Source organism: Microtus ochrogaster, chromosome 16 (assembly GCF_000317375.1).
Source record: "Microtus ochrogaster isolate Prairie Vole_2 chromosome 16, MicOch1.0, whole genome shotgun sequence".
In the NCBI taxonomy this organism is placed as follows: Eukaryota; Metazoa; Chordata; class Mammalia; order Rodentia; family Cricetidae; genus Microtus; species Microtus ochrogaster.
Genome location: NC_022018.1, coordinates 8,521,709 through 8,532,842, shown reverse-complemented (window position 1 = coordinate 8,532,842; position 11,134 = coordinate 8,521,709).

The window sequence follows — 11,134 nt, the reverse complement described above, 5'->3', positions numbered from 1 at the left end:
ATTGGATCCCAAGGAATTGTACTTACAGGTGACTCTGTGCCACCCGCCATGGCTGCTGGGAATTGAACTCAGGTCCTTTGTAAGAGCATTGAGTGCTCTTAACTGCTGCGCCATCCCGCCAGGCCCTGACAACTTGTGGAAGTCAGTTCTCTCCTTCCACCATGTGAGTTCTGGGGCTCAAACTCCTCAGGTTTGGAGACAGTCACCTTGACTGCTGAGTCATTTGGCTATCAGATCCCCTACCCCTTCCCTATTCACACTCTTTCCATCCCCACCAACATCTTTGTCTCACACTCACAATATAGTTATATCATACTTTTCCATATGGCTACTATTTGGTGTCTGTATGGCTATGGCTGTGAACACATTTACTGAAGATTTACAGGTTATTTTTTGTAGTCATTTTCTCTGTTTTGAGGAGATTTACTATCGTCCTTTTGAAACACACAGTTTCAGTGTGCTTGTCACTGAGTTTTAAATACTGCGATCATGTCTCAGTGTGCTCAAAATATTATAAATTTGATGCATCTTATTTTTACCTAGCGACTGCACCGTATAATTACCTATCCCCATACTTCAGTTTGGACTAGTTATTCCTTAGGCCATGTTTGGTTACCGTTTTGGGATCTTTCCTAAGATGATTTTAGTGATCTTGCCAGCTTTTCTCTTACATTGAATTCCCTTTTTCTAGGATCCAGAAACTTCCAATCTCATGGAAAAAGTTTTATTGTGGGAAGATATATAATATAGTGTATAAATGATCTTTTTTTCAAAGTTCATTAGGAAGGAAAGAACTCATTTCCTGAAGCTTGGGGTGGAGTAAGGGGACAGACTCAAAATCAGTTTCCCAAAGAACAGACTTAAAGAAAACTTTTTGAACACTGCTATGAATGAAGATGTCACTATTTTACAGGACTTCTTTTTTTTCCCCATTGATAGTTTAGCTAGGTATAGAACTCAAGGATGGAAATGACTTTCCTCTAATTTTTAAAGTCTATTTCTCAAGATTTCATACTAAGGTCAAAAATAATAAGTCAATACAATTACATCAGCAGTTATCACAGAAACCAACAATTAGATTTTAACTGGAGGGAATTTAGAATATGGGCCAGTAACTCATAGATACATACCAGTTACGCAAGAGGAACAAAAGCTTTTATTTACCTTCTTTAAAATGTTTGCTTAAAGGGCTGGAGAGATGGTTCAGTGGTTAAGAGCATTGCCTGCTCTTCCAAAGGTCCTGAGTTCAGTTCCCAGCAACCACATGGTGGCTCACAACCATCTGTAATGAGGTCTGGTGCCCTCTTCTGGCCTGCAGGCATACATGTAGACAGACTATTGTATACATAATAAATAAATAAATATTTAATAAAATAAAATAAAATAAAATGTTTGCTTAAATTAACTATTTTCTTCACTCTCCTGCCTACTTGACAAAATTTGGATTTCTCTAAGTATCACTAATTCCTACTCACCCTATGCCATCCTAGCCCCTCTAGTCTAGCTCAAATAAGCCATTCTTCTTGTTGCCCTCTGCTCTGTTTTCTTCCTCATCAGCCAGGAATTCTTCCTTCTAGTAGATTCCTCTTAAAGCAAGCTCTACACATCTTTGAAGCCTGTTTCAAGCCCCAACTCTTTATTGGCTCCCTTCACTTTTCGTGTGTTCTGTTTGTAACTGGACTCACTGGTAAGCTCAAATATGAACTCAAATCTTCTTGTATCTTGGACTATGGACTTGAATTTAGTTCTGCCTAACTAGATATACCTACAGTAGATTTAAAATCAAATTGGTTTGAAATTTGAAATCCCGTTACTCACCTTAGCTATGAAGAAAAAAAAAATGGATAAGGCCAAAAATGGTGAAAAATTATTTCTATGCTCTTACAGAATCAGACAGACTTCTTAGTTACTCAACACATGCTTGCTGATTGAAGAATTAATAATTTCTAGAAAACTAATAGAAGTTCCAAGGGTGGAGGTCATCATTCATCCCATGACAAATAAAACAAAAAGGAAAGAAGTGAAAAGGAAGAAGAAAGGGAAAAGAGGAAAAAGTCCCATTAAGCTATTCTTGTCCAGGGCAGTTCAGAGTCCTGTATGGTGGTGGCAAAGGGGAGAGATGACAAAAATGGATGTGATATGTGGTCAACTTTGTGTAACAAAAGTAGATAAAAGACTTATCTCCCCAAATCTGCCTGGCTGTGACTCTTCTGTTTTGTTAACTTTGAAAACAAGAGTCTTTCCTCCATCTCCCCTTCCCTGACTCTGCCTTGGATCCGGTTCACTTACCACTTGCAAGTGTCATGAGTCTCTCACTCCTGAACATTTGTACATTATCCCAAACTGTGCTCTGGAAAGCCCACTGCTCTCCAGGGCACTCAGACACATATGCCCTTGCATCACTTCTGAGATAAAGAGAGATTGACAGGTCAAGGACATTTTTTCTAGTCAGACAAATTAATCTTCCAAACCAGGTGGTCTTTGGAGAAGAGCATAAATCTAAACACCACCCCAAATCTTTCGTGATCGAGTTGGGTTCCTCCAAACAGCCCTCTCGCCTTATGCCTCCCTAGCATGGTCATTTCATTACAGTTCAAATAAGCCACCCTTTTACATATGGCCAAATAGATAACTCATTGGTTCAAAGCTACCTTCTTGAAGTGATGGCCGACTAACAATGTTCTCAGCAAGACTCACTGGGAGGCAAAAGGGGCAGCCAGAAGCAGAAGCAGAAACAGCAGCAATGATTAATATCATGACATCCAAGCACAATCTGTCATCAATTGTGCTAAGTGGTTTCAAGTAAACTGTGTTGTTTAATCCACACCATGTGAAGCATCAACTGAACTTTGCAAAGGACACTGTGAGAAAGGTAAATCAACTTCTCCTTGTGAGAGCTGGTTTGAAGTTAAAGCACATAATTCCAAGTCATGATCTCAATTTTCCGTCTGTCACTGAACTTATGCAGAACTCAAGAGTACAAACATGGAAAGAGCTGGGAGAAAGAACGTCTGTTAATGGTTTGGTTTTCGTTTCATTTTACTCTAGGGTTCTCAGCCAGTGGCTCATTCTACCTTGGACTGGCCATGTCTTTGCTTTATGACTGAGGCTGGCCTTGAGTTCTTGGTCCTCCTTCTGTCTTCCAAGGGTTGGGACTATGGGTGTGAATCACCATACTTCAATAATAGTTTTAGGATGAGTATGGTGGTGGAGGCAACTGGCTGGGAATTGTTTCTCTTAAGAAAATAGCTCATGGTTTGTGATCAACTCTTTGCTGTGGGGATAGAGACAGAAACTAGACAGACAGGAACATCCTGCCACCAAGGACATTCGTGTGTTTTGCATAGGGTGACTTTGATAGCTAGAAGTCATTTCATTGGTGGAGTGATTTATGAAAGCTCATTTTCCTCCATCCCCTTTCATTCTGAATGTCCACCATAACCAGTTGGGTGCATTGCCTTTCTCAATAAAAACTGGAGTTTGAAGACCAGTGTGGCACTGCATAGCTTTGAATCCAGTGTCCTGTGAAGATTTCTGCCTTTTACTAAGAGATTCATCCTCTTGGGGAATACATCTGAAGTTCCCATGAAGCACTCGGCTCTGGTCTAAGGCTGGAGACTTATGAAAGGAAGCAAACTCCTTACTGTGTCTTCCCAAGCTTGCTGTCTTAGGGCAAAGACTAGAAAGACATAAATCAATTATGGATCCATTCAGAGCAAACAGTCAAGAACCTTAAAAATGGTAAGAACTGAAAAAAAGATAGAGACTGAAATATCAGTTTGTATGTTTGAAAATTGAATGGAAGGGTAAAATATTTGTGTGTGTGTTTGTGCTTGCTTGCGAATGTGTGTGTGTACATGTTCACCTGCACATGTGAGGAGACCAAAGACTGATTTCGGGTGTCTTCCTCTCTGCTCACTTTCTTATTTTTTGAGACAGCGTCTCTCTCTGAAACTGGAACTTGCCGGTTTGGCTGGTTGGCAAATAAGACCCCAGGATTCACCTATCCATGCTCTTTAAAGCTGACTTCACAGGTGTGCACCTGCATTCTCAGCTTTTTGTCAAGATTCTAAAGCTCCAAATTCAGGTCTTTATGCTCCTTCAGCAAGGATTCTGTTCACTTCATTTAGTACATCATGCTAAATACATGTGTGTTCTGTGCATGGAAAATTTTCAAGGATGATTTCATATTGCAAAATTGTTACTCTTAAAATTCTTTGTTTAAGAGTCATTCATTTAAGTCATGGCTGACCGTCCATCATATACTGATAGTAGTACTGTATTGTCACCTCGACACAAGCTAAGGTCATCTGAAAAGAAAGAATCTCAATTGAAAAAAAAATGCCTCTGTAAGATTGCCTTGCAGCAGGCCTGAGGGACATTTTCTTAACTGACGATTGATGTTGGAGGGTTTAGTCCACTGTGGGCAGTGCCCATCTCTGGGCAGATGGTGCTGGGTCTATAATAAAGCAAAGTGGGCACACCAAGAGAGCAAGTCATTAAGCATCGTTCTTCCGTGACCTCTGCTCCAGTTCCTGTCTTCAGGTTCCTGCCTTCAGTTCCTTTCCTTAGATTCCTTCAATGAGGGACTGTGTTGTGAAAATAAGTCAAATAAACCCTTTCTTCCCAAAATTACTTTTGTTAGTGCTGCTTTTTCACAACTACAGAAACCTAACTAAGACAAAAGTTAGTATCAGGAGCGGGGACTCTAGAACTCATTACAGAGACCAGGCTGAAATCAAGCTCTCACTGATCCCCAAGTGTTGAGGTTAAAGGTGTGCACTACCATGGCTTGTATGAATAGGAAATACAGTAACAACAGGAATATGACTTATATATGTATAATCTAGCAGATATTAATTCTGACTCGTGATTTTCTTCTACAGTTAAGAGCCAATAAATATTTTGCATTTGTTTGTTCAAAGAAGCATGATAGAATTGGGCTAGAGAGAGGGTTCAGTGGCTAAGAGCACTGACTGCTCTTCCAGAGGTCCTGGGTTCAATTTCCAGCAACCATATGGCAGCTCACAATTATCTGTAATTCTAGTTACAGGAAATCCAACACCCTCACACAGACACACATGTAGGTGAGACACCAATGCACATAAAAATAAATCTCTCTCTCTCTTTTTTTTTCCAAGACAGGGTTTCTCTGCAGCTCTGGAACCTGTCCTGAAACTAGCTCTTGTAGACCAGGTTGGCTTCTAACTCGCAGAGATCCACCTACCTCCTCCTCCCAAGTGCTGGGATTAAAGGTGTGTGTCACCACTGCCAGGCTATAAAAATAAATCATAAAAAAAATAAATATGATAGGATTGTATACAGGTGACAATAGATAAAAATGATCCAGCTGGCTGGGCGGTGATGGCGCACGCCTTTAATCCCAGCACTCGGGAGGCAGAGGCAGGCGGATCTGTGTGAGTTCGAGACCAGAGCTACAAGAGCTACAAAAGCTAGTTCCAGAACAGGCTCCAAAACCACAGAGAAACAGTGTCTCGAAAAACCAAAAAAAAATTTTAAAAAATGATCCAGCTGGGTGTGGTGGTAAACATCTTTAATTTCAGCACTCAGGAGGCATTGGCAGGCTAATCTCTGAGGCAGAGCGAATTCCAGGATGGCCAAGGCTACACAGAGAAACCTGTTCCAAACAAACCAAATGGTCTGAGTTGGACATAAAGAAAAAAATAAGGGGAATTTTCTTCTACATATGTATCATATATATGTGTATATATTCTAATATATTTACACGCACACAATAGTAGCTTCCTCTACATGTTTTCTTCTTCCACTTGAGATCACACAAAAGCTGAGAATCACAAAGAGTGTGACAATGGGTACTGGCTTCCGTCCTCATGTTCTCGGGATTGTTTAGATTGACAGTCAGAGGCAGAGGGGTGTGTCTGCTGGCTGCTCGGGAGTCCTGTCAAGATTGGGTGGTACCCATCCATGTGAGGATTAACTAAGCATTGCTTGGTCATTTCCAGCGAGCTGGTAGCTTCCAACACATGACTGGGGACCCTTCTACCCACACATGTCCAGTTCTCCACCAGTTTTGATTCCTTCTGTAATCAAACTCGTAGCTTCTAGACACAAATTTTAGATTACTTCAGTAGCACTTGCTAGCTGAAGTATTTTATATTGAGAATATTTTATCTCACTATCTTGAAATTAAATCCAAAGCAAACGTCTGGTACTTGTCTCGGTATGGGGAGACAACAGGTACTCCCCACCGTGGCTCTTTGAAAGATGGTCTCAAAACTCTTTCTTTAGCTGGGCACAAGCCTTTAGTGCCAGCATTTGGGAGGCAGAGGCAGGTGGACCTCTGTAAGTTAGAAGCTATCCTGGTCTACAGGGCGAGTTCAGGGACAGATAGAACTACACAGAGACACCCTGTCTTAAAAACCTCTCCCACGCCCCCCAACTCCCCCCCCCCAAAAAAAGCACAACTCTTCCATTTCTTGGAGGCAGAAACAAAGATGGAAAGATAAGCTACGCCCTGGGGCTCTTGTGTGGATGAGTCTGCACTGGGTTTGCAGGCCGGGAGGTGGGATGGCATAGGCAGGAGAGCATATTTTCTCTCTCAAAAACTGCATTTCAGTTGGGAAGACGCATGGCATGATTGGATGTGGCCGTGAAGGACAGGGAAGCACAGAGCGATTCAGACAGGAGAGGTCAGAGACTCCCCGAGAACGGTGGCGAGCCTTGGTCCTCTCCAGCGTGCTTGAAGCTGTTTGCCCACCCTGGAGAAACACTTAGCTTCTCCAAGTTGCCATCCCGTATAGACTCTTTCCTCTCCTCCCCCCTCCCCGGCGCGCTGGCAAGCCTCTTCGCCATTTGTGTTTCTTTACATTATCAAGGCCAGAGGTATATCTTCTCTGATAGATAATGGCCCTCAGTTAAGACTAGCAAAAGCTATTTTGCTTGATGTATTAGCGCCCTATTTTAGAATAATCCTATTCCCTTGATTCTTTAGTATTTACAATTTTTCTAAGCACCGATTATATTTTCTAAGTCAAAGTGGGGTAAAATTAGTGCATTGTACCCTGTTGTTGTTGCTTTCTGGAGTAGCCAGTCTTACGTATTTGAACAATACCACCCCGGTGTAATTTTAAAAGGTAAGAGCTCAATTCTTTAAAAAACACTTAGATGGGCAGTGTGAGCTCTCTCCGAGGATTCTCACATTAGCAGTGCTTTACATATAGCACACAAAAGGAAAATGCATTCTGCGGGGACTCGGCTCATCCGAGCTGAGAGCCGGACCCGATGAATGGTGGCAAATGGGCCCGTGTCTGCCAGCTGCACTCTTGGCCAGGTGACGCTTGAGGCTGCCTTCCATTAATGGACTTGCGGTCTGGGGAGCAGTAGAGAGGTCCTGGGCATCCTCGCAGATGGAGGACTCTCAAAAGTAAGACCCCATCACAAATAAGGCCATTTCCCATGGTTCCCAGCTAAGCCTCTGTGTTTGGGACGCAGCCCCTGCCCATCTGTACTAGTTCTCGCGGGCTTTGGAGTCTCATTGCCTTGAGCTGCCTAAAACTCACAAGGACTACGGGTGCAGGTCAGTGTTAGGGCACCGGGAGAGCGTGTGTTGGGCTCTGAGTTCCTAAGCAGCATTGGGAAAAGAAAATAAAATGCTTTTAGTTTTTTGTTTTTTTTTAAAATAAAGATTAAAAGGGAATACACTAAAGAGTGGTGGCTTCCGGGGTTGAGAAGGTCCAGTAAATGAAGAGAAGAACGTGATCTGAACAGTCAGGGAAGGCTTGCTGGAGGAAGCGGCCTTCAGCAAGGCGTGAAATGCCGATTTCGAAGAGCAGAGCAGAGTACAGAGACAGAATCTGAGCATGACTTGGGTGTGTCCCCATCCCAAGCACAGCCATCGCTTGGTTCTGGGAGACCATGCCTGTGGGAACGCCTGCCTGCCAAGCTCCTTGCAGGGCAGACTCATCAGTCGGCTGACTTTTCACCTACACGCCATAGGCTCTGCCTTACCTGTGTAGTCCTGGCTATCCTGCAACTCTCTATGTAGACCAGGCTGGTCTTAAACTCCCAGAGCTCTGCCAGTCTCTGCCTCCTGAGTGCTGAGTGCGGGGATTAAAGGTGTGCACAACCACCACTAGGCCATCCTTAAAAAATACCTAAAGGCACAGAGAATATTATAACAAATGCTCATGCCATTCCAAACAGGAAGAAATTTTACTATATGTACTCAAATGTTTATATAGTAAGGTGAAGTTGATAGATAATGGAGCCCCCTTTTCCTTCATGGTCCCACCCTCCTCATAGGCTACCCAGTTAATCTCCATTTGTCTGTCTGTCTGCCTGTCTCTCACTGTGTGTGTGTGTATGTGTTTGTGTGTGCGCGCGCGCATATGTGTCTACAGTCTCCTGTATCTTGAACTTCTATGCAACCAAGGTTGAGCTTCAACGTACAACTTCCTTCTTCTACCTGCACTGTTGATGGTGTTACACATTCTGGGAGTTTTTGTTTCTGTAATCTTATTCTATGTGGTTTTGAAGAGGGATGGTACATTTTAGCCCCCTGTTACCGGACCAGAAACCCCTTTCATGCTCACAAATGCCTGAGAAATAGACACAGCGCAGTTGTTACCACCTTTGCAAAAATCTTTCCGTATTTCCCACATCCCTTATTCATGCACAGCAGACGCTGGACCATGGCATCTCCACTACCTTGCTTGCCAGGAAAAAAGAGCCAAAACTAGCTTGGAAGACAGATTCTACCACACTGTCTTCACACACCGATTGCATGTAATTGGTAGAACTTAATTTCACCCCGTGCTATCTGCAAAAGAGGCCAGGCAGTTTAGTTTGGCAGGACATGAAGGTAACCCAGAAGGAGCTGGGAAAGAATGCTGTGTATCTGCCAACTAGTTCTTCAGATGAGGAAATGGTGTTTACTGTGGCCATTCATCTGTCTAGTCAAACAGAGACAGCTGAGAATCTCATTCAACCTGCGAGTGGAAGACCAGGGTGCCTAGAAAATACAAATTGCCAGCAATCACTAAGTGGGTGTGGTGGGCCAGCTATTACTAAGGCAGGAGAATTGAAAGACGTTCACAGGAACTTGGGGAATGACTCGGTGGGTCAAACATTGTCTGGACAAGCATGAGCACATGCGTTTAGGTCCTCAGAACCCATATAAAAGCCAGACAACAGTCATGTGTGATTGTAACCTTTATGCTTCCATAGTAACACAGGAGATAGACTGGAGAAACCCCAGATAGGTTTTGGCCAATTAACTCCTGATGTACCCAGGGGCAAAAAAACCTTTGAGACCGTGTCTCAACACTAAGCATAAGATGAAAATGGACATCCGAAGTTGTCCCCTGGTCTTCACATACACATGGGCATGCCAGTTCTCATACGGGATATGCAGCGTACAAGCACACCCACAGATAATTTTTTTTTTTAAAAAAAATACATTTGTAGAGATGGCCTCTTCACTCTTTGATACCCAGACACTTCAACTCCCGAGTGACTCCTGGATGTAAGCTCCTTGAGTTCTGGATCTCAGTGCTGATAGTGATCTTGAGTCTGACACCTCTTCGGTGATCTCCTGATACCTTTCTTTCCCTTTTGTGCTAAAGATGGCATTAACTGGACAATGACATTCTAGACATCATCTTTGGAGCTTCAGACAGCCTGCCAGAGTTTCAAAGGCATCTGCTACTCTGTGCTAGAAACCTGTTTATAATCCCTGGCTACCGTGAATGCCTGTAGCTCAGATGTTTCTCCTCCATCTATGCACAACCCCAGTTTTGTTCTGCCATTCAGCTTTCTCCAACAAAGTCCGGGACCTAAACCAATCCTGGGGACCCCGTGTCCTTTGTAACTTGGAAAGAACACTGGTACCTCTCTGGACCTCTTAGTGGATGACCCTTGTGTGGCCAGGCTAAGGAATTTGGAGTTTTAATTAAGGTCATTTTGAATTAATTTTTGCTTCAGAAATATTATTATTTTATTAATAATATTGGTTTTTATTAATAATATTGTTATTATTGGCCCCTCTGGAGATCAGCCCAGGGCCTTGTACATGCCGGGCAGTACTCTGCCACTGAACTACATTCTAGCGTTCTGAGTTAGTTTTACCGTGGGTCTTTTGTTTTTATTTTATGTTTGTTTTTGTCTGTTACCGTGGTCATCATCTGCCGAGAAGACGATTTCCCTCTCTGCATCTCCTCTGTTCACTATGTAGCCCACGTTGACCTGGAACTTGCCACTTAGCCCAGGCTAGCCTCAGACACATTCTGCCTTGCATTGCAGGTGCGTTCCACAACCCCAGCTCTCTGTGGTTTACTTCCGGACCCTGCACATGCTCTAGTCAGCTGTCTTTTCTGTGTTCTTTCCCCCACCACCACTTCCCACTTCATGTCTCTTTATGTAACTCTTATTCTCCTTAGTGACTGCTAACATATGGGTCTCCTCACAAATAGGACCAGTAACAACTTTTCTAGGAAGAATACACAGTTCTGGATGGGCACGGCTCCTGTCGGCCTCCCATTCCCGCCTTTATCCTTTTCTCTTTCTCCTCTCTTTTGGTTTTTTTTCTCTTCTTGCGTGATTTCTGAGGAAAAGACGATTTTAATTTTATCTTTCCCCTCTTCTGCCAAAAATACTTCCCACCATGGCTTCTTTCATGACTTTTTGTTTTCTGATATATTTTTAACTTTTATTCTTTTATTAATTTTTTTTAGGAGTGCTGAGTATTCCTATTGCTGGAATGGAGATCAGAGGTCAACTTGCAGGGATAAGTTCTTATACCATGTGAGGTCCTGGATTGAACCCAGACCATCAGATTTGGTGGCAAGCGCCTTTAACCCCTGAACTGTCTCAGTGGCCCTGGTTTTCTAAAGTTAGAACATAGCTAGCTGTGGAGCCTTCTGTAATTGCGGGATTCAGAAGGCTGGGGCTGCAGACTGGCCCAGGTCGGTTTAACTTCATAGTAAAGGCTAACTAAAGAAGAAGAAAGATAGTTGGATGGTGATGGTGCAGCCTTTAATCCCAGCACTTGGAAGGCAGAGGTAGGCAGTTCTCTGTGAGTTCGAGGACAGCCTGGTCTACACACGGAGTTTCAGGACAGGCTCCAAAGCTACACAGAGAAACCCTGTCTCAAAAA